The sequence below is a fragment of the Zea mays genome, chromosome 6, assembly GCF_902167145.1.
Source record: "Zea mays cultivar B73 chromosome 6, Zm-B73-REFERENCE-NAM-5.0, whole genome shotgun sequence".
In the NCBI taxonomy this organism is placed as follows: domain Eukaryota; kingdom Viridiplantae; phylum Streptophyta; class Magnoliopsida; order Poales; family Poaceae; genus Zea; species Zea mays.
This window is the reverse complement of record NC_050101.1, coordinates 121608916-121630519: the sequence shown is the minus strand read 5'-3', so window position 1 is coordinate 121630519 and position 21604 is coordinate 121608916. Positions and strand designations below refer to the sequence as shown.

General features: G+C 49.7%; 1 pseudogene; it reads right to left on the bottom strand.

Annotated features, from left to right (window-relative positions):
* Positions 1-19625: 19625 nt before the first annotated feature.
* On the bottom strand, positions 19626-21063 carry LOC109940521 (uncharacterized; annotated as a pseudogene).
* Positions 21064-21604: the final 541 nt, after the last annotated feature.

Sequence of the window (21604 nt, the reverse complement as noted above, 5' to 3'; positions counted from 1 at the left end):
TCCTCCTTCTTCTCCTCCGTCGCCTTAAATGCCACCGGTTGTGCTTCGGACGTGGAGGGTTTGTCAAGCTCGTTGATCTTCTTTGAGCCCTTGATCATACATTCAAAGCTCACAAAATTCCCGATAACTTCCTCGGGGGTCATTAGTGTGTATCTAGGATTACCACGAATTAATTGAACTTGAGTGGGGTTAAGGAAAATGAGAGATCTTAGAATAACCTTAACCACTTCGTGGTCATCCCATTTCTTGCTCCCGAGGTTGCGCACTTGGTTCACCAAGGTTTTGAGCCGGTTGTACATATCTTGTGGCTCCTCCCCTTGGCGAAGACGAAAACGACCGAGCTCCCCCTCGATCGTTTCCCGCTTGGTGATCTTGGTGAGTTCATCACCCTCGTGCGCGGTCTTGAGAAGGTCCCAAATCTCCTTTGCATTCTTCAACCCTTGCACCTTGTTGTATTCCTCCTTGCTTAGAGAGGCGAGGAGTATGGTTGTAGCTTGAGAGTTGAAGTGCTCGATTTGGGCCACTTCGTCCGTATCGTAGTCTTCATCCCCTACGGATGGTACCTGTGCTCCAAACTCAACAACATTCCATATACTTTTGTGGAGTGAGGTTAGATGAAATTTCATTAAATCACTCCACCTAGCATAATCTTCGCCATCAAAGGTTGGTGGTTTGCCTAATGGAACGGAAAGTAATGGAGTAGGTCTAGATGTACGAGGATAGTGTAAGGGGATCTTACTAAACTTCTTGCGCTCTTGGCGCTTAGAAGTTACGGACGGCGCATCGGAGTCGGAGGTCGATGTTGATGAAGTGTCGGTCTCGTAGTAGACCACCTTCCTCATTCTCTTGTGCTTGTCGCCTTTCCGATGCGACTTGTGGGAAGAAGATTTTTCCTTCTTCTCTTTGTGGTGAGAAGAAGAAGATCTTTTCTCCTTCCGTTTGAAGGAGTCCTTCTTCTCCTTTCTCTTGGTGCGGGACTCTTCCGATGAAGTGCTCCCTTGGCTCGTAGTGGGCTTGTCGCCGGTCTCCATCTCCCTCTTGGTGTGATCTCCCGACATCACTTCGAGCGGTTAGGCTCTAATGAAGCACCGGGCTCTGATACCAATTGAAAGTCGCCTAGAGGGGGGGTGAATAGGGCGAAACTGAAATTCTCAAAAATAATCACAACTACAAGCCGGGTTAGCGTTAGAAATATAATCGAGTCCGCGAGAGAGGGTGCAAAACAAATCGCAAGCGAATAATGAAGTGAGACACGCGGATTTGTTTTACCGAGGTTCGGTTCTCTTAAACCTACTCCCCGTTGAGGAGGCCACAAAGGCCGGGTCTCTTTCAACCCTTACCCTCTCACAAACGGTCCCTCGGACCGAGTGAGCTTTCTCTTCTCAATCACTTGGAACACAAAGTTCCTACAAGGACCACCACAAGATTGGTGTCTCTTGCCTCAATTACAAGTGAGTTTGATCGCAAGTAAGAATCAAGAAAGAAGAAAGCAATCCAAGCGCAAGAGCTCGAAAGAACACAAGCAAATCTCTCTCTCTAATCACTAGGGCGTTATGTGGAATTTGGAGAGGATTTGATCTCTCTGGTGTGTCTAGAATTGAATGCTAGAGCTCTTGTAAGTAGTTGGGAAGTGGAAAACTTGGATACCATGAATGGTGGGTGGTTGAGGGTATTTATAGCCCCAACCACCAAACTAGCCGTTTGGTGAGGCTGTCTGTTCGATGGCGCACCGGACAGTCCGGTGCACACCGGACATGTCCGGTGCGACAGCCACGTCACCAAAGCCGTTGGGTTCCGACCGTTGGAGTTCTGACTTCTGGGCTCGCCTTGATGTTCGGTGGCGCACCGGACATGTACTGTTGAGTGTCCGGTGCGCCAGCATGGGCGTGCCTGACCTCTGCGCGCGCAGCGCGCGCATTAAATGCGTCGCAGGTAGCCGTTGGCGCCGAAATAGCCGTTGCCCCGCTGTTACACCGGACAGTCCGGTGTACACCGGACAGTCCGGTGAATTTTAGCGGAGCAGCTGAGATGAAATCCCGAGGCTGGCGAGTTCCAGAGGCCGCTCTTCCTTGGAGCACCGGACATGTCCGGTGTACACCGGACAGTCCGGTGAATTATAGCGGAGTCGCCTCTGGAATTTCCCGAAGGTGACGAGTTTGAAGTCGGAGTCCTCTGGTGCACCGGACATGTCCGGTGGCACACCGGACAGTCCGGTGCGCCAGACCAGAGGTTCCTTCGGTTGACCCTTGCTCCTTTGTTTGAACCCAATACTTGGTCTTTTTATTGGCTGAGTGGGAACCTTTAGCACCTGTATAATCTTATGTACTAGAGCAAACTAGTTAGTCCAAATATTTGTGTTGGGCAATTCAACCACCAAAATTAATTAGGGACTAGGTGTAAGCCTAATTCCCTTTCAGATGATGAGACCCAACTTGCTTTCCTGCTTGGCATGCGCTACAAATCCTGTCTTTCTCAAAATGAACATTTGTTAGTCCCAAAATGTGCTCTCCCTTTAGAAGCTTATGAAGATTCTTCATCCCAACGTGGGCTAGTCGGCGATGCCAGAGCCAACCCATGTTAGTCTTAGCAATTAAGCATGTGTTGAGTTCAGCTCTATCAAAATCTACCAAATATAGCTGACCCTCTAACACACCCTTAAATGCTATTGAATCATCACTTCTTCTAAAGACAGTGACACCTACATCAGTGAATAGACAGTTGTAGCCCATTTGACATAATTGGGATACAGAAAGCAAATTGTAATCTAAAGAGTCTACAAGAAAAACATCGGAAATAGTATGGTCAGGTGATATAGCAATTTTACCCAATCCTTTGACCAAACCTTGATTTCCATCCCCGAATGTGATAGCTCGTTGGGGATCTTGGTTTTTCTCATATGAGGAGAACATCTTCTTCTCCCCTGTCATGTGGTTTGTGCACCCGCTGTCGAGAATCCAACTTGAGTCCCCAGATGCATAAACCTACAAAACAATTTTAGTTCTTGATTTTAGGTACCCAAACGGTCTTGGGTCCTTTGGCATTAGAAACAAGAACTTTGGGTACCCAAACACAAGTCTTGGAGCCCTTGTGTTTGCCCCCAACAAACTTGGCAACTACCTTGCCGGATTTGTTAGTAAGCACATATGATGCATCAAAAGTTTTGAATGAAATAGCATGATCATTTGATGCACTAGGAGTTTTCTTTCTAGGCAACTTAGCATGGGTTGGTTGCCTAGAGCTAGATGTCTCACCCTTATACATAAAAGCATGGTTAGGGCCAGAGTGAGACTTCCTAGAATGAGTTCTCCTAATTTTGCTCTCGGGATAACCGGCAGGGTACAAATGTAACCCTCGTTATCCTGAGGCATGGGAGCCTTGCCCTTAACAAAGTTGGACAAATTTTTAGGAGGGGCATTAAGTTTGACATTGTCTCCCCTTTGGAAGCCAATGCCATCCTTGATGTCAGGGCGTCTCCCATTATAGAGCATACTTCTAGCAAATTTAAACTTTTTGTTTTCTAAGTCATGCTCGGCAATTTTAGCATCTAATAATGCTATATGATCATTTTGTTGTTTAATTAAAGCCATGTGATCATGAATAGCATTAACATCAATATCTCTACATCTAGTACAAATAGAAACATGTTCAACATTAGATGTAGAGGGTTTGCAAGATTTTAATTCAACAACCTTAGCATGTAATATATCATTCTTGGTTCTAAGGTCGGAAATAGTAGTATTGCAAACATCAAAATCTTTAGCCTTAGCAATCAAATTTTCATTTTCTACTCTAAGGCTAGCAAGAGAAATATTCAATTCATCAATCCTAGCAAGTAAATCAACATTATCATCTCTAGGGTTGGAAATTGAATCAATACAAACATGAGAATCAACCTTAGCAATTAATTTAGCATTTTCATTTCTAAGGTTGTCAATATTCTCATGGCAAGTGCTTAGCTCACTAGATAATTTTTCACATTTTTCAACTTGTAGAGCATAAGCATTTTTAACCTTAACATGCTTTTTGTTTTCCTTAATAAGGAAGTCCTCTTGAGAGTCCAAGAGATCATCCTTCTCATGAATAGCACTAATCAATTCATTTAATTTTTCCTTTTGTTGCATGTTAAGGTCGGCAAAAAGGGTGCGCAAATTATTTTCCTCATCACTAGCATTATCATCACTAGAGGATTCATATTTAGTGGAGGATTTAGATTTAACCTTCTTCCTTTTGCCGTCCTTTGCCATGAGGCACTTGTGGCCGACGTTGAGGAAGAGGAGGCCCTTGGTGATGGCGATGTTGGCGGCGTCCTCATCGTCGGAGGAGGAGTCGGTGGAGCTCTCGTCGGAGTTCCACTCGCGACACACGTGGGCATCGCCGCCCCTCTTCTTGTGGTACCTCTTCTTTTCTCTCCTCTTGCCCTTCTTGTCGTCGCCCCTGTCACTGTCACTAGATATAGGACATTTTGCAATGAAATGACCGGGCTTACCACATTTGTAGCACACCTTCTTGGAACGGGACTTGTAATCCTTCCCCTTCCGTTGCTTGAGGATTTGGCGAAAGCTTTTGATGATTAAAGCCATCTCCTCATTGTCGAGCTTGGAGGCGTCAATTGGTTGTCTACTCGGTGTAGACTCCTCCTTCTTCTCCTCCGTTGCCTTAAATGCCACCGGTTGTGCTTCGGACGTGGAGGGTTCATCAAGCTCGTTGATCTTCTTTGAGCCCTTGATCATACATTCAAAGCTCACAAAATTCCCGATAACTTCCTCGGGAGTCATTAGTGTGTATCTAGGATTACCACGAATTAATTGAACTTGAGTGGGGTTAAGGAAAATGAGAGATCTTAGAATAGCCTTAACCACCTCGTGGTCGTCCCACTTCTTGCTCCCGAGGTTGCGCACTTGGTTCACCAAGGTTTTGAGCCGGTTGTACATATCTTGTGGCTCCTCCCCTTGGTGAAGACGGAAGCGACCGAGCTCCCCCTCGATCGTTTCCCGCTTGGTGATTTTGGTGAGTTCATCACCTTCGTGCGCGGTCTTAAGTAGGTCCCAAATCTCCTTTGCATTCTTCAACCCTTGCACCTTGTTGTATTCCTCCTTGCTTAGAGAGGCGAGGAGTATGGTTGTGGCTTGGGAGTTGAAGTGCTCGATTTGGGCCACTTCGTCCGTATCATAGTCTTCATCCCCTACGGATGGTACCTGTGCTCCAAACTCAACAACATTCCATATACTTTTGTGGAGTGAGGTTAGATGAAATTTCATTAAATCACTCCACCTAGCATAATCTTCGCCATCAAAGGTTGGCGGTTTGCCTAATGGAACGGAAAGTAATGGAGTATGTTTAGATGTACGAGGGTAGTGTAAGGGGATCTTACTAAACTTCTTGCGCTCTTGGCGCTTAGAAGTTACGGACGGCGCGTCGGAGTCGGAGGTCGATGTTGATGAAGTATCGGTCTCGTAGTAGACCACCTTCCTCATCCTCTTTTTCTTGTCCCCACTCCGATGCGGCTTGTGGGAAGAAGATTTTTCCTTCTTCTCTTTGTGGTGAGAGGAAGAAGATCTTTTCTCCTTCCGTTTGGAGGAGTCCTTCTTCTTCTCCTTCCTCTTGGTGCGGGACTCTTCCGATGAAGTGCTCCCTTGGCTCGTAGTGGGCTTGTCGCCGGTCTCCATCTCCCTCTTGGTGTGATCTCCCGACATCACTTCGAGCGGTTAGGCTCTAATGAAGCACCGGGCTCTGATACCAATTGAAAGTCGCCTAGAGGGGGGGTGAATAGGGCGAAACTGAAATTCTCAAAAATAAACACAACTACAAGCCGGGTTAGCGTTAGAAATATAATAGAGTCCGCGAGAGAGGGTGCAAAACAAATCGCAAGCGAATAATGAAGTGAGACACGCTGATTTGTTTTACCGAGGTTCGGTTCTCTCAAACCTACTCCCCGTTGAGGAGGCCACAAAGGCCGGGTCTCTTTCAACCCTTACCCTCTCTCAAACGGTCCCTCGGACCGAGTGAGCTTTCTCTTCTCAATCACTTGGAACACAAAGTTCCTACAAGGACCACCACAAGATTGGTGTCTCTTGCCTCAATTACAAGTGAGTTTGATCGCAAGTAAGAATCAAGAAGGAAGAAAGCAATCCAAGCGCAAGAGCTTGAAAGAACACAAGCAAATCTCTCTCTCTAATCACTAGGGCGTTGTGTGGAAATTGGAGAGGATTTGATCTCTTTGGTGTGTCTAGAATTGAATGCTAGAGCTCTTGTAAGTAGTTGGGAAGTGGAAAACTTGGATACCATGAATGGTGGGTGGTTGGGGGTATTTATAGCCCCAACCACCAAACTAGCCGTTTGGTGAGGCTGTCTGTTCAATGGCGCACCGGACAGTCCGGTGCACACCGGACATGTCCGGTGCGACAGCCACGTCACCAAAGCCGTTGGGTTCCGACCGTTGGAGTTCTGACTTCTGGGCCCGCCTTGATGTCCGGTGGCGCACCGGACATGTACTGTTGAGTGTCCGGTGCGCCAGCATGGGCGTGCCTGACCTCTGCGCGCGCAGCGCACGCATTAAATGCGTCGCAGGTAGCCGTTGGTGCCGAAATAGCCGTTGCCCTGCTGTTACACCAGACAGTCCGGTGTACACCGGACAGTCCGGTGAATTTTAGCGGAGCAGCTGAAATGAATTCCCGAGGCTGGCGAGTTCCGGAGGCCGCTCTTCCTTGGAGCACCGGACATGTCCGGTGTACACGGGACAGTCCAGTGAATTATAGCGGAGTTGCCTCCGGAATTTCCCGAAGGTGACGAGTTTGGAGTTGGAGTCCTCTGGTGCACCGGACATGTCCGGTGGCACACCGGACAGTCCGGTGTGCCAGACCAGAGGTGCCTTCGGTTGACCCTTGCTCCTTTGTTTGAACCCAATACTTGGTCTTTTTATTGGCTGAGTGTGAACCTTTAGCACCTGTATAATCTTATGTACTAGAGCAAACTAGTTAGTCCAAATATTTGTGTTGGGCAATTCAACCACCAAAATTAATTAGGGACTAGGTGTAAGCCTAATTCCCTTTCAGGTTCCCCCGGACGTCTTCTCCCGAGACCTGCATCGACCCTCCGTCAAGATCGACGACACGCCCGAGCCCGAGGCACCCTCGGCTCGGTCCAAGGCACCCTCAGCTCGGCCCGAGGCACCCTCGGTTCAGCCCGAGGTACCCTCGGCCTCTGAAGGTGAGGCACTGCGCGTCGAGGAGGTGCGGAACGGGGTCACGCCTAATCGAAACTGGCAGACCTCGTACCTGCAATATCTCCACCGAGTAGAGCTACCCCTCGACCGAGCCGAAGCTCGGCGGTTGGCGCGGCGCGCCAAGTCGTTCGTCTTGCTGGGAGATGGGAAGGAGCTCTACCACCACAGCCCCTCAGGTATCCTCCAGCGATGCATTTCCATCACCGAAGGTCAGGAACTCCTACGAGAGATACACTCGGGGGCTTGCGGCCATCACGCGGCACCTCGGGCCCTTGTCGGAAACGCCTTCCGACAAGGTTTCGACTGGCCAACGGCGGTGGCCGACGCCACTAGAATCGTCCGCACCTGCGAAGGGTGTCAGTTCTACGCGAGGCAGACCCACCTGCCTGCTTAGGCTCTGCAGACGATACCCATCACCTGGCCTTTTGTTGTGTGGGGTCTGGACCTTGTCGGCTCCTTGCAGAAGGCACCCGGGGGCTACACGCACCTGTTGGTCGCCATCGACAAATTCTCCAAGTGGGTCGAGGTCCGACCCCTAAACAGCATCAGGTCCGAGCAGGCGATGGCGTTCTTCACCAACATCATCCATCGTTTCGGGGTCCCGAACTCCATCATCACCGACAACAGCTTGTGAAGGTTTAGAGAGCTTACACACGTGGTCGGGGTACCGTTCATCCTCGAAGCCAGGGGGTTGCTCCACGTACACCTCCTCCTTGATTGGCCCGTTGAGAAAAGCGCTCTTCACATCCATTTTGGTACAACCTGAAAGAATGGTGAGCGGCATATGCTAGCAAGATACGAATTGATTCTAGCCTCGCCACAGGAGCAAAAGTCTCCTCAAAGTCCAAACCTGCGACTTGGGCATAACCTTTTGCCACAAGTCGAGCCTTGTTCCTCGTCACCACCCCGTGCTCGTCCTGTTTGTTACGGAACACCCACTTGGTTCCCACAACATTTTGCTTGGGACGAGGCACCAGTGTCCAAACTTCATTGCGCTTGAAGTTGTTGAGCTCCTCCTGCATGGCCACCACCCAGTCCGGATCTAGCAAGGCCTCCTCTACCCTGAAAGGCTCAATAGAAGAGACAAAGGAGTAATGCTCACAAAAATTAACTAATCGAGATCGAGTTGTTACTCCCTTGCTAATATCACCCAGAATTTGATCGACGGGATGATTCCTTTGAATCATCGCTCGAACTTGGGTTGGAGGTGCCGGTTGCGCTTCTTCCTCCATCACATGATCATCTTGTGCTCCCCCTTGATCACACGCCTCCAGTTGATGAACCTGTTCATCGTCTTGAGTTGGGGGATGCACCGTTGTTGAGGAAGAAGGTTGATCTCGTTCATCTTGTTCCTGTGGCCGCATTTCTCCAATCGCCATGGTTCGTATAGCGGCCGTCGGAACATCTTCTTCATCTACATCATCACAATCAACAACTTGCTCTCTTGGAGAGCCATTAGTCTCATCAAATACAACGTCGCTAGAGACTTCAACCAAACCCGATGATTTGTTGAAGACTCTATATGCCTTTGTATTTGAGTCATAACCTAACAAAAACCCTTCTACAGCTTTGGGAGCAAACTTAGAATTTCTACCCTTCTTCACTAGAATGTAGCATTTGCTCCCAAATACACGAAAGTAAGATACATTGGGTTTGTTACCGGTTAGAAGCTCATACGACGTCTTCTTGAGGAGGCGGTGAAGGTAGACCCTGTTGATGGCGTGACAAGCCGTGTTCACGGCTTCCGACCAAAAGCACTCGGGGGTCTTGAACTCTCCAAGCATTGTCCTCGCCATATCGATTAGCGTCCTGTTCTTCCTCTCTACCACACCATTTTGCTGTGGTGTGTAGGGAGCGGAGAACTCGTGCTTGATCCCTTCCTCCTCAAGGAACTCCTCCACTTGAAGGTTCTTGAATTCGGACCCGTTGTCACTCCTTATCTTCTTCACCTTGAGCTCAAACTCATTTTGAGCTCTCCTGAGGAAGCGCTTGAGGGTCCCTTGGGTTTCAGACTTATCCTGCAAAAAGAACACCCAAGTGAAGCGGGAAAAATCATCAACAATAACTAAACCATACTTACTTCCTCCTATGCTCAGATAGGCGACGGGTCCGAAGAGGTCCATATGTAGTAACTCCAGGGGTCTTGAAGTGGTCATCACATTCTTGTTGTGATGTGCTCCTCCCACCTGTTTACCTGCTTGACATGCTGCACAAGGTCTATCTTTTTCGAATTGCACGTTAGTCAAACCTATCACGTGTTCTCCCTTTAGAAGCTTGTGAAGGTTCTTCATCCCCACATGTGCTAAGCGGCGATGCCACAGCCAGCCCATGCTAGTTTTAGCTATTAAGCATGCATCTAGACCGGCCTCTTCTTTTGCAAAATCAACTAAATAAAGTTTGCCATCTAATACACCCTTAAAAGCTAGTGAACCATCACTTCTTCTAAAGACAGACACATCTACATTTGTAAACAAACATTTATATCCCATATTGCATAATTGACTAACAGATAGCAAATTATATCCAAGCGACTCTACTAAAAACACATTAGAAATAGAATGCTCATTGGAGATTGCAATTTTACCTAACCCCTTTACCTTGCCTTGATTCCCATCACCGAATATAATTGAATCTTGGGAATCCTTATTCTTGACGTAGGAGGTGAACATCTTCTTCTCCCCCGTCATATGGTTTGTGCATCCGCTGTCGATAATCCAGCTTGAACCTCCGGATGCATAAACCTGCAAGGCAAATTTAGGCTTGGGACTTAGGTACCCAACTCTTGTTGGGTCCTACAAGGTTAGTCACAATTTCCTTAGGGATCCAAATGCAAGTTTTATCACCCTTGCATTTTGCCCCTAACTTCCTAGCAATCACTTTTCTATCCTTTCTACAAATTGCAAAGGAAGCATTCAAAGCATGATATATTGTAGAAGGCTCATTAACTTTCCTAGGAACATTAACAACATTTTTCCTAGGCATATTATGAACAACATTTCTCCTACCAACATTTCTATCATGCACATAAGAAGAACTAGACGCAAACATGGCATGAGAGTCAAAATCATCATAAGCATTATAATTCCTATAAGCATTTCTAGTTTGTCTCCTATCATGATACATAAAAGCATGGTTCCTTTTAGTACTACTAGCCATAGGAGCCTTCCCTTTCTCCTTGGCGGAGATAGGAGCCTTATGGCTTGTTAAGTTCTTGGCTTCCCTCTTGAAGCCAAGTCCATCCTTAATTGAGGGGTGTCTACCAATCGTGTAGGCATCCCTTGCAAATTTTAGCTTATCGAAATCATTCTTGCTAGTCTTAAGTTGAGCATTAAGACTAGCCAACTCATCATTAAGCTTGGAAATTGAAACTAGGTGTTCACTGCAAGCATCAATGTCAAAATCTTCACACCTAGTACAAATTACAACATGTTCTACACAAGAATTAGATTTATTTGCTACTTCTAATTTAGCATTTAAATCATTGTTGACACTTTTTAAAGTAGAAATGGTTTCATGACAAGTAGATAGTTCAAAAGAAAGCATTTCATTTCTCTTAATCTCCAATGCAAGTGATTTTTGTGCTTCTACAAATTTGTCATGTTCTTCATACAACAAATCCTCTTGCTTTTCTAAAAGCCTATTCTTATCATTCAAGGCATCAATCAATTCATTAATTTTATCTATCTTAGATCTATCTAAGCCCTTGAACAAGCATGAATAATCTATGTCATCATCATCACTAGACTCATTATCACTAGAAGAAGCATAAGTGGAGTCTCGAGTACTCACCTTCTTCTCCCTTGCCATAAGGCATGTGTGACGCTCGTTGGGGAAGAGGGATGACTTGTTGAAGGCGGTGGCGGCGAGTCCTTCATTGTCGGAGTCGGAAGAGGAGCAGTCCGAGTCCCACTCCTTGCCTACATGTGCCTCGCCCTTTGCCTTCTTATAGTTCTTCTTCTTCTCCCTCTTGTTCCCTTGATCCTGATCACTATCATTGTCGGGACAGTTAGCAATAAAATGACCAAGCTTACCACATTTGAAGCATGAGCGCTTCCCCTTTGTCTTGGTCTTGCTTGGTTGCCCCTTGCGCCCTTTTAGTGCCGTCTTGAATCTCTTGATGATGAGAGCCATCTCTTCATCATTAAGTCCGGCCGCCTCAATTTGTGCCACCTTGCTAGGTAGCATTTCCTTGCTTCTTGTTGCCTTGAGAGCAAGAGGTTGAGGCTCATTGATTGGACCGTTTAGAGCGTCATCGACGTATCTCGCCTCCTTGATCATCATCCACCCGCTTACGAATTTTCCGAGTACCTCCTCGGGCGTCATCATCGTGTACCTGGGATTCTCACGAATATTGTTTACGAGATGAGGATCAAGAACGGTAAAGGACCTTAGCATTAGGCGGACGACGTCGTGGTCCGTCCATCGCGTGCTTCCGTAGCTCCTTATTTTGTTGATAAGGGTCTTGAGCCGGTTGTAAGTTTGGGTTGGCTCCTCTCCCCTTATCATTGCGAATCGTCCAAGCTCGCCCTCCACCAACTCCATTTTAGTGAGCATGGTGATGTCGTTCCCATCGTGAGAGATTTTGAGGGTGTCCCATATCTGCTTGGCGTTGTCCAAGCCGCTCACCTTATTGTACTCTTCCCTGCACAAAGATGCTAATAGAACAGTAGTAGCTTGTGCATTTCTATGGATTTGTTCATTTATAAGCATAGGGCTATCCGAGCTATCAAATTTCATTCCATTCTCTACAATCTCCCATATGCTTGGATGGAGAGAGAATAAGTGACTACGCATTTTATGACTCCAAAATCCGTAGTCTTCCCCATCGAAGTGTGGAGGTTTGCCAAGAGGAATGGAAAGCAAATGCGAATTCGAACTATGTGGAATACGAGAATAATCAAATGAAAAGTTCGAATTGACCATCTTCCTGTAGTCGTTGTCGTCGTCCTTTTGGGAAGAGGTAGACTCATCGCTATCGTCGTAGTAGACGATCTCCTTGATGCGCCTTGTCTTCTTCTTCTTCCCGTCTTTGCGCTTGTGGCCCGAGCCCGGGTCAGTAGGCTTGTCATCCTTCGGCTCGTTGACGAAGGACTCCTTCTCCTTGTCGTTGATCACGATTCCCTTCCCCTTAGGATCCATCTCTTCGGGCGATTAGTCCCTTCTTGAAGAGAACGGCTCTGATACCAATTGAGAGCACCTAGAGGGGGGGTGAATAGGTGATCCTGTGAAACTTGAAGACTTAAGCCACAAAACTTGGTTAATCGTTAGCACAATAGTTGCCAAGTGGCTAGATAGGAATCCTCAACAAAATACAATAACCAACAAAGATCAATCACAGAGATGACACGGTGGTTATCCCGTGGTTCGGCCAAGACCAACGCTTGCCTACTCCACGTTGTGGCGTCCCAACGGACGAGGGTTGCAATCAACCCCTCTCAAGCGGTCCAAAGACCCACTTGAATACCACGGTGTTTTGCTTTGCTTATCTTTATCCCACTTGCGAGGAATCTCCACAAATTGGAGTCTCTCGCCCTTACACTTAAAGTTCACAAAGAAATACGGAGTAAGGGAGGGAAGCAACACACACAAATTCACAGCAAAATGCGCACACACACGGCCAAGAATCGAGCTCAAAAGACTATCTCAAAGTTCTCACTAGAACGGAGCTCGAATCACTGAGAATGACAAACGAATGCGCAAAGACTGAGTGTGGATGATCAAGAATGCTCTAAGGTTGCTTGGTATACTCCTCCATGCGCCTAGGGGTCCCTTTTATAGCCCCAAGGCAGCTAGGAGCCGTTGAGAGCAATCTGGAAGGCAATTCTTGCCTTCTGTCGAGTGGCGCACCGGACAGTCCGGTGCACACCGGACACTGTCCGGTGCCCGATTTCTTTCCTTAAACGGCGCAACCGACCGTTGCAGATCTGGGAGCCGTTGGCGCACCGGACAGTCCGGTGCACACCGGATAGTCCGGTGCCCCCTTCCGACCGTTGGCCCGGCCACGTGTCGCGCGCAGATTCCGCGGCCGACCGTTGGCCCGGCCGACCGTTGGCTCACCGGACAGTCCGGTGTACACCGGACAGTCCGGTGAATTTTAGCCGTACGCCGTCGGCGAATTCCCGAGAGCGGCCACTTCGCTCGAGGCAACCTAGCGCACCGGACACTGTCCGGTGCACCACCGGACAGTCCGGTGCTCCAGACCGAACAGCCTTTTAGCTGTACACAGCCAACTTTTCTTTGACTCGATTTCTCCTGTTTCAAGCACTTAGACACAATACATTAGTCTTCAAAACAATGTACTAAGGCTTAGAAACATACCTTTACTCTTGATTTGCACTTTGTCCATCCATGGGTATAGATTCACATTTAAGCACTTGTGTTGGCACTCAATCACCAAAATACTTAGAAATGGCCCAAGGGCACATTTCCCTTTCACCGGGAAAGGGGGATACCCCGAAAAGGATCCTTCTCCGTGAAGGAACCAGGCTCCGAGCCTCCCTACTGATCAGAGGTTCGAAGGCTGGCCCCTCGGAGGGGTTCAACAGCCGCCTCAGAGCGCGTGGGCTCCACACCCACTACTGGTCAGAGGTTCGAAGGCCGGCCCTCGGAAGGGTTCAACGGCCACCTCAGGCCACTCGGGCTCCGCGCCCACTACTGATCAGGGGTTCGTAGGCTGGCCCTCGAAGGGTTCACAGCCGCCTCAGACATAGAGCGAGGGATGACCATGGGTACGTTCGATACATAACCAAGGCTCGGGCTGCGCTCCCGAGGTACCCTAGGACATTTTCGAGACCAGCGGGAACGATCTTGTAACGGAATCCCATCAGAGGGAGGCATCGAGCCCTCGGACCCCGTCGACAGGGGACCGGGTCCGGCAGATCACCCGCAGGTACTTTTGGGCGCGCCTCTGGGCCTCTAGCCGACCCCTAGCAAATGGGGCACGGACGTCCGCTCGGATTACCCGCCAGCAGCTCACCGGAGACACCATGTTCGGCGCCCTCCGAGGGCAACATGGCGCTTTCCCCCCTCCTCCTTGCGGAAAGGCGACGCAGGGGCGTATGATAAAAAAGTCGAGTCTATCCCTGACCGTCCTCTCGCCCTGTGCAGAGGCTCGGGGGCTGCTCTCGCAAACCCGGCTCCGGCCAAACCGTTGACAGCATCAACATACCAGCCCGAGAACTTGGGACCCGACCGTGCACCCGGGCTACGGCCAGCTCGCATGAGGGAACGACCAGACCAGCCGAAGCATTGCGCGAGGCATTAAGACCTCGGAGGAGTCAAATCACTCCTCCGAGGCCTCGGGGGCTACACCCGGCGGGGGCGCTCGCGTGCACCCACCGGAACGTAATGCAACCGAGAAAGGCTGGTCCCCTTGCAAAAAAGTGCGACAAAAGCCTCCAAGAGAGTATTAACACTCCCTTCGAGGCTCGGGGGCTACTGTCGGGGACCATAATTAGGGGTACCCTCAAGTCTCCTAATTCTCAGCTGGTAACCCCCATCAGCATAAAGCTGCAAAGGCCTGATGGGTGCGACTAAGTCTAGGATCAGTCCATTCGATGGACTCGATCACGCCTCGCCCGAGCCCAGCCTCGAGCAAGGGCAGCCGACCCCGGAGGATCTCCGTCTCGTCCGAGGCCCCCCTCCAGCGACGAACATACCTCCGGCTCGCCCGAGGCCCAGTCTTCGCCAAGAAGCAACCCCGGCCATATAACCACGCCAACCGACCAAATCGCAGGGGCATTTAATGTAAAGGTGGCCTGACACCTTTATCCTGACGCATGTCCTCCGGTCGACAGAGCCGAAGTGACCACAGTCACTTCGCTGCTCCACTGACCGGCCTGACAAGAGGACAGCGCCGCCTGCGCCGCTCCGACTGCTGTGCCACTCGACAGAGTGAGGCTGACAGGCAGTCAGGCCCGCCCTCAAGCACCATAGGAAACTCCGCTCCGCCCGACCCAGGGCTCGAACTCGGGCTAAGCCCCGGAAGATGGTGAACTCCGCTCCGCCCGACCCAGGGCTCGGACTCGGGCTAAGCCCCGGAAGACGGCGAACTCCGCTCCGCCCGACCCAGGGCTCGGACTGGGGCTCAGCCCCTAAAGACGACGAACTCCGCTTCGCCCGACCCCAGGGCTCGGACTCAGCCCTGGCCTCAGCTGACGGTCTCCGCCTCAGCCGACCCAGGGGCTCGGACTCGACCTCGGCCTCGGAAGACAGACTCGACCTCGACCTCGAAGGAGCCTCCACATCGCCCAAACTAGGGCACGGACCGACCACGTCAATAGGAGGCGCCATCATTACCCTACCCCAAGCTGACTCAGGCTGTGGGAAACAAGACCGACGTCCCATCTGGCTCGCTCCGCCAGATAAGTAATGATGGCGCCCCGCACGCTCCATGATGATGGTGGCTCTCAGCCCCCTTACGGAAGCAGGAGGACGTCAGCAAAGACTTGACAGCCCGACAGCTGTCCCTCCACCAGGCTCCAGCGCTCCTCCGACGGCCACGACACCACACGAACCGGGTGCCAAAACCCCTCCGGCTGCCACGATGGCATGTACTTAGGGCGCTAGCTCTCCTCCGCTAGACACGTTAGCACTCTGCTACACCCCCCATTGTACACCTGGATCCTCTCCTTACGCCTATAAAAGGAAGGACCAGGGCCCTCTTAGAGAGGGTTGGCCGCACGGGAGGACGGGGCGACGCGTAGAGTCCCTCGCTCTCTCCCTACGCGGACGCTTGTAACCCCCTACTGCAAGCGCACCCGACCTGGACGCGGGACGAACACGAAGGCCGCGGGATTTCCACCTCTCTCACGCCGGTCTCCCTCCTTTGTTTCCCCCCCTTCGCGCTCGGCCTCGCGTCGACCCATCTGGGCTGGGGCACGCGGCGACATTTCACTCGTTGGCCTAGGGACCCCCCGTTCTCGAAACGCCGACAAACCTGCAAAAAAACAAGGAAATTAAGCACACAATCACCGGAACCCCAACCGCTAAAAGAAATGAAGAAGACTTGGAGATAAGTATCGAATCTTGGAGCTATGGCCCATACTTGGAGATCTATTGGAACCACGTGTGCGGGCTTGGAAGGGGAGCCAATCTTACACTGGATCTTGGGGAACAAGAATCGAAGAAGTGCTATATATCATGAGAATGGAAAACCCTATGTAAGTACGTACGAGAGGGTGAAGGCCTTACCTCGTGCCGTGGACGACGACTGAGGACAACAAACTGGGGGCTGGACACGGCAGTGGAGGACGGCAAACCAGCAGACATGGACGGCAACGGAGGGCATGGGCGCCTCACGTCTTGCTCATGACCGCGCTGGGGGAAAGATGGTGACGGCGGAGTGGACAACTGCGGAGTAGGTGACGGCGGAGCGGAGTGGACGACGGCGAAGCAAATGGCGGCACGACAGATGGTGACGCACACACGATGGCGGCGGAGGGCACGGCGGGCTCGCGTCGCCTATTCCCTCGTCTGTGGGGAAAGGCGCCCGGGGTCCGGTGTCGGGAGAGAGATTATTCGGGTTATTGGTCGGGTTGAAGGAGAGGTGCCTCGTAAAAGAGTCTTCCAAAGGGACCAAGAAATTTTTCCTAGACTGGGAGGATTTATAGGAAAAATGGCGGATTTACCCCTCATGCGGCGGAGGGCGGAGGCCAATCACGCCACTGCACCGTGCTGGCCGCCAATGTGCTACAGTGTTCCCCGCACAGGATCGGGCAGTGTCGCAGTCAGTCGCATCCGTCATGCATGGGGCTCTCACCCACCTGCAACGGCTGCAATTTTCTACGGCGCCCGCCTGTGAGGCCACGCCAGCGCGGACCCCCCCTATCATGCCATTTTGAGAGCTCCGCCTGCGATTGTGAATTGAATAATGCCGCGACAGCCACGGAGGGTAGCGCGGGGCGCCCTCCACGTCGCCCCTGGTTCTAGGCCTCGCGCGCGGCCGGCCCAAAAAAATTTATTATTCTGCACGCGAAAGCGCCGGCCGGCTCCCAGGGGAAGCGGATTGGGCCGAGTTGGGTTTGACGGCTTGGTATATACGTTTTGTCCCCGTCGCTGCTGCCTAACGTGGCGTCACCGCGGGTGGGAGACGGAACGTGAAAAAAAGGAAATGGATAGCGTCGCATGCTTTGCTCGCATATGATATGAGTTTCCGAAAGAGGAGTGCTGTAGGTATGGTATAGCCGTATAGTATAGGTAAAAAAAACATAGGAAATTTCTGGAATCCCGAGAGTAGAAATATGGCCCCGGCACGTGCAGAGCATCTACGGAGACTAATGGCCCCAGCTGGGCATGTTACCGGCCGCTACCTAGCTAGCTAGTACATTGTTTAATCCTATTCACCAGAAGAATGGCTCGTCATCTTTTGACCACACACTGACACACCACTATATATATATATATATATATATATAGTATATGTATTTAGAGCCCTAGGCTCTATTTAACTATAGGAAGCCCCGACCACGTACCGACCAGGCGCGCGACCGTACCGGACCCTTTTTGGCTTATTGTACCTAATTGCTTACGCCAAAATATAATACGAGTTATGCTGATGTGTGTATCAGTTTATGCAAATATAGTCTGCGCATATTACGTGCATCGGGCCCACGATCCGGCCCACGCCACCACTATAAAAACACCCCCACGCCGCCAGAAATTAGGTTTTAGCGGCGGCGGCGGTTCTCTAGGGCGTGCGAGCGGCGGTGATCCTGGGGGCCAGCAGCGGTGTCACCTCGAGGCAGGCGACCGACGACGGCGCTCCACCAGGAACGAGTGACAACGACGCTCCGAGGCAGGCGAGCAAGCGGTGACGGCGCTCTTGAAGCGGACGGACGACGGCAGCGCACCCTAGGCCCGGTGACAACGACGGTTGTCCCGTCCGTCTCTGCGATGGCCACCGCCACCGCCGCTCCAGCATCTGTGGCGCGACGACGGATCTGGGGACACGCTCGCGACGGCGGATCCCTGAGGCGCGACGGCGGATCTGGGGACACGCTCGCGATGGCGGATTCCTGTGGCGCGACGGCGAATCTAGGGACACGTCGCGGCATCGGATCCCGAGGGCACGCATGCGGCGGCGGCCCCATGAGGTGCGCACGACGGCGATGTGCCAGCGGTCGCGACAGCGGATTTCCCTAGGCGCTAGCGACGACGGCATCCTCCCCTAGGCACGAAGTGGTGGCGCATCCCAGATGCGAGGCGCTGGTTCCGCAGGACGGCGATCCTATTTTTATGCTATTTTGTATACATATTTATGCCAATGTCAATAGGATTTTATGACCTATATTTCAGTTCATGGATCTGCTTCCATCTATTTGTCTGTTTCTGATATTTCTATTCATTTACGCTAAAATTTATACTCATTTACGCTGTTTTGGTTCACGATTTACACTTAAATCCGCTCGAGCCAGAACCCGCGCACGATTTTTACGCCGTAATTTGTCCCCATTTGCCGTTACGAAATCAATCGATGATTTACTCTAAAATTCATACTCATTTATGCTGTTTTGGTTCACGTTTTATGCCGAAATCCGCCCGAGACAGCGACTGTGGCGATTTTCATGCCGTAATTCCAGACCCATTTGTCGTTACGAAACAGATCGATGATTTACGATAAAATTTGTACTCATTTACGCTGTTTTGGTTCACGTTTTACGCTAAAATCCACCCGATCCAGAACCCGCGCACGATCGGGTGCACACGATTTTTACGCCGTAATTTTAGGCTCCGTTTGCTGTTACAAAACAGATATAGGAATTACGCTAAATTTCGTACTCATTTACGCTGTTTTAGCTCACGTTTTACGCTGGAATCCGCCTGAGCCAGAACCCGCGCACGATCGACTGCATGTGATTTTTACGCCGTAATTTTAGGCCCCGTTTGCTGTTACAAAACAGATATAAGATTTACGCTAAATTTCGTATTCATTTACGTTGTTTTAGGTCACGTTTTACGCTGCAATCCGCTCGAGCCAGAACCAGAACCAGAACCAGATCGAGCGCGCGTAGATATACCTGACTGGGGCTTCTCATACTAATGGAAGCCCAGGGCTCCCATTACCATCACCCTATATATATATATATATATATATATATATATATATATATATATATATATATATACTAGGTGTGTGCCCGTGCGTTGCAACGGGAACATATAATATCACTGATAACTTATGTACGTTGGGGACGATGAGCATCGACACATATCTGACCGGATGTTTTCTTCCTTAAGGATCTGAGAAAAGCCTGCTCGGAAGCCAAACAAAAGCCTGCTCGGAAGTCAAACATGTTAAGACCTGATCATATGCTTCCCTTGTGTCTCTAATCATCATCAGCACACTGTTCGGCGCTTATATGAGTCTTGTTAATTTGCATGTCTCGTGCATAGTCTCTCACCATCATTTCACTATGGTATACAGAATCCGTGTGACAGACATTATCAAATTCACATAAATTATTTTAAAGAGTCAATATAGAGTTTTATATGATAGAGAAATACATGTGGATTAAAAAATGCTAAACAAAAGATCTAAAATATAACAGTTCGATCAAGTTACATAAGATGTATAATTTTTCCAACTGCTTCTGCATTTGGAAGTCTGACTTAATAGAATCCAAATAGTATTGAACACTAAGAAAAATATAAAATCAGATGGAGTTTGGTTGACTGAAAAACATATGTATGTAGCATTTGCAATAAAAAAATACACATCAAACCGCTTGCTGCTTGCCTACTTGCTGGACCCAAATTTCCGTTGAAATCCCAGTGGCGTGTTTGCAGGGACGCCGCCTTCGGCTGCCGGCGCGGATCTCCTGGGACATCGTTTCCCCATTGGCATCCCCGACCAGCTTGGTCATGCCGTCCAGGAACTCGATAAGCACTGGGTCTTGCACCGGCGAGGACTGCACGTAGCAAACCCGCTCAATGCCGGTCTCCTCCATGCTCCCAGTGTGCGGTCCATCCGACCACTGCACCGTGAACGGCACACGCACCGCTCCAAGCCATCAGCGATCTGGTGAGCTGCTGTAAACACCTGCATCAGCGTGTCCAGCTCTCACGGTCTCTAATCTCAAATGCCAAACAAAAAAATAAAACAATCGGCGTTGTCATTTGCATCTACGTATTATGTGCAATGATGAAATGGGAAGAAACGCACCGAATCGAGGACGGCGTCGTAGAACTTGAGGTTGACGTCGTCGAGTGAACAAGAGACGCAGAGCCGCACGCCGGCATGGAGATCGCAGCACTGGGTGTCTTCCAGGGGTGTGGACGGCACACAGAACCTGGCGCGGAGCTTGGCTACGTCCCACACGGAGGAAGCAGCGAGCGTGGCAGGGTCGTAACACTCGTCCTGCTACTCGAGGAACGTTGTAGTGGGATTTCGTGGGGTAGTTATTAACCAGGTGAATAGAAGTTTTGGCCAGTTACCGGTGATGGTAGCATTCGACCTCCAGTAGTAGGGTCCAGCAGTGTCATAAGATCAACCATATCTTCTATATTCAGCTTTATACCGGTCTCTTCTTCCACCTGCCATCAATTAAGGATCACCGCCACAAGAATGTATACATTTATCAGTGGCAGACCTAGAAAAAAAGTTAGCTGGAGCGAGATTTAGCTGCAACTTAAAAACAAATGCGCGGAAAAGAACTCATACATATTGCAACCACACAAGCAAACAATAGTATTAAAGTGGGCACATCTAATTTGAAGAATGAATATTGTTCTTGTACCAAACATTCAAAATACACCAAAAGAAAATTGTTCAGCTGGCTATCCTGCATTAGTACACAAATTTCGGTGCATGTTGTATTCAGAAGCCAATATACTAACCTCATGGACTGCGGTGCCAACAAAATCACCTTTTTCGTCATCTAGCATCCCAGCAGGCAGCTCCAACATGAATTTTCCAATAGGAACTCTAACCTACAGTTTTAATAGCAGCCAATAGGTGAATTTGCTTACTGAATATCAATTCATGTGCTCTCAATCATGGTACACTATACCTGTTCGGTAAGCACAGCATATGTTTCTCCATTCGACTCCAAAAGAATCAACACAGCAACCGCGGGCCCTCTTGCAAAGACAATTCCTGGAACCTAAATATACTGTCAAAAGATGATATGAACTAAACATTGTCCTGTTGGTGCTATACACCTTACAAACACCAATTTAAAGTCAAGGAATTCATCAGTAGATGTAAAAAAGGTATATCACAAAGATTTTAAAGGTCAATGGAAACCATACTTCAGACTATCATGGCACGTGTAACATTCCGTCCCAAAAGCAACGTCATCACAAACTACCAAACACTCGATGCATATGTGGCCATGTGGGGTTCTGCTCCTCTACATATGAAACGCCAAACGCATAGCTAGT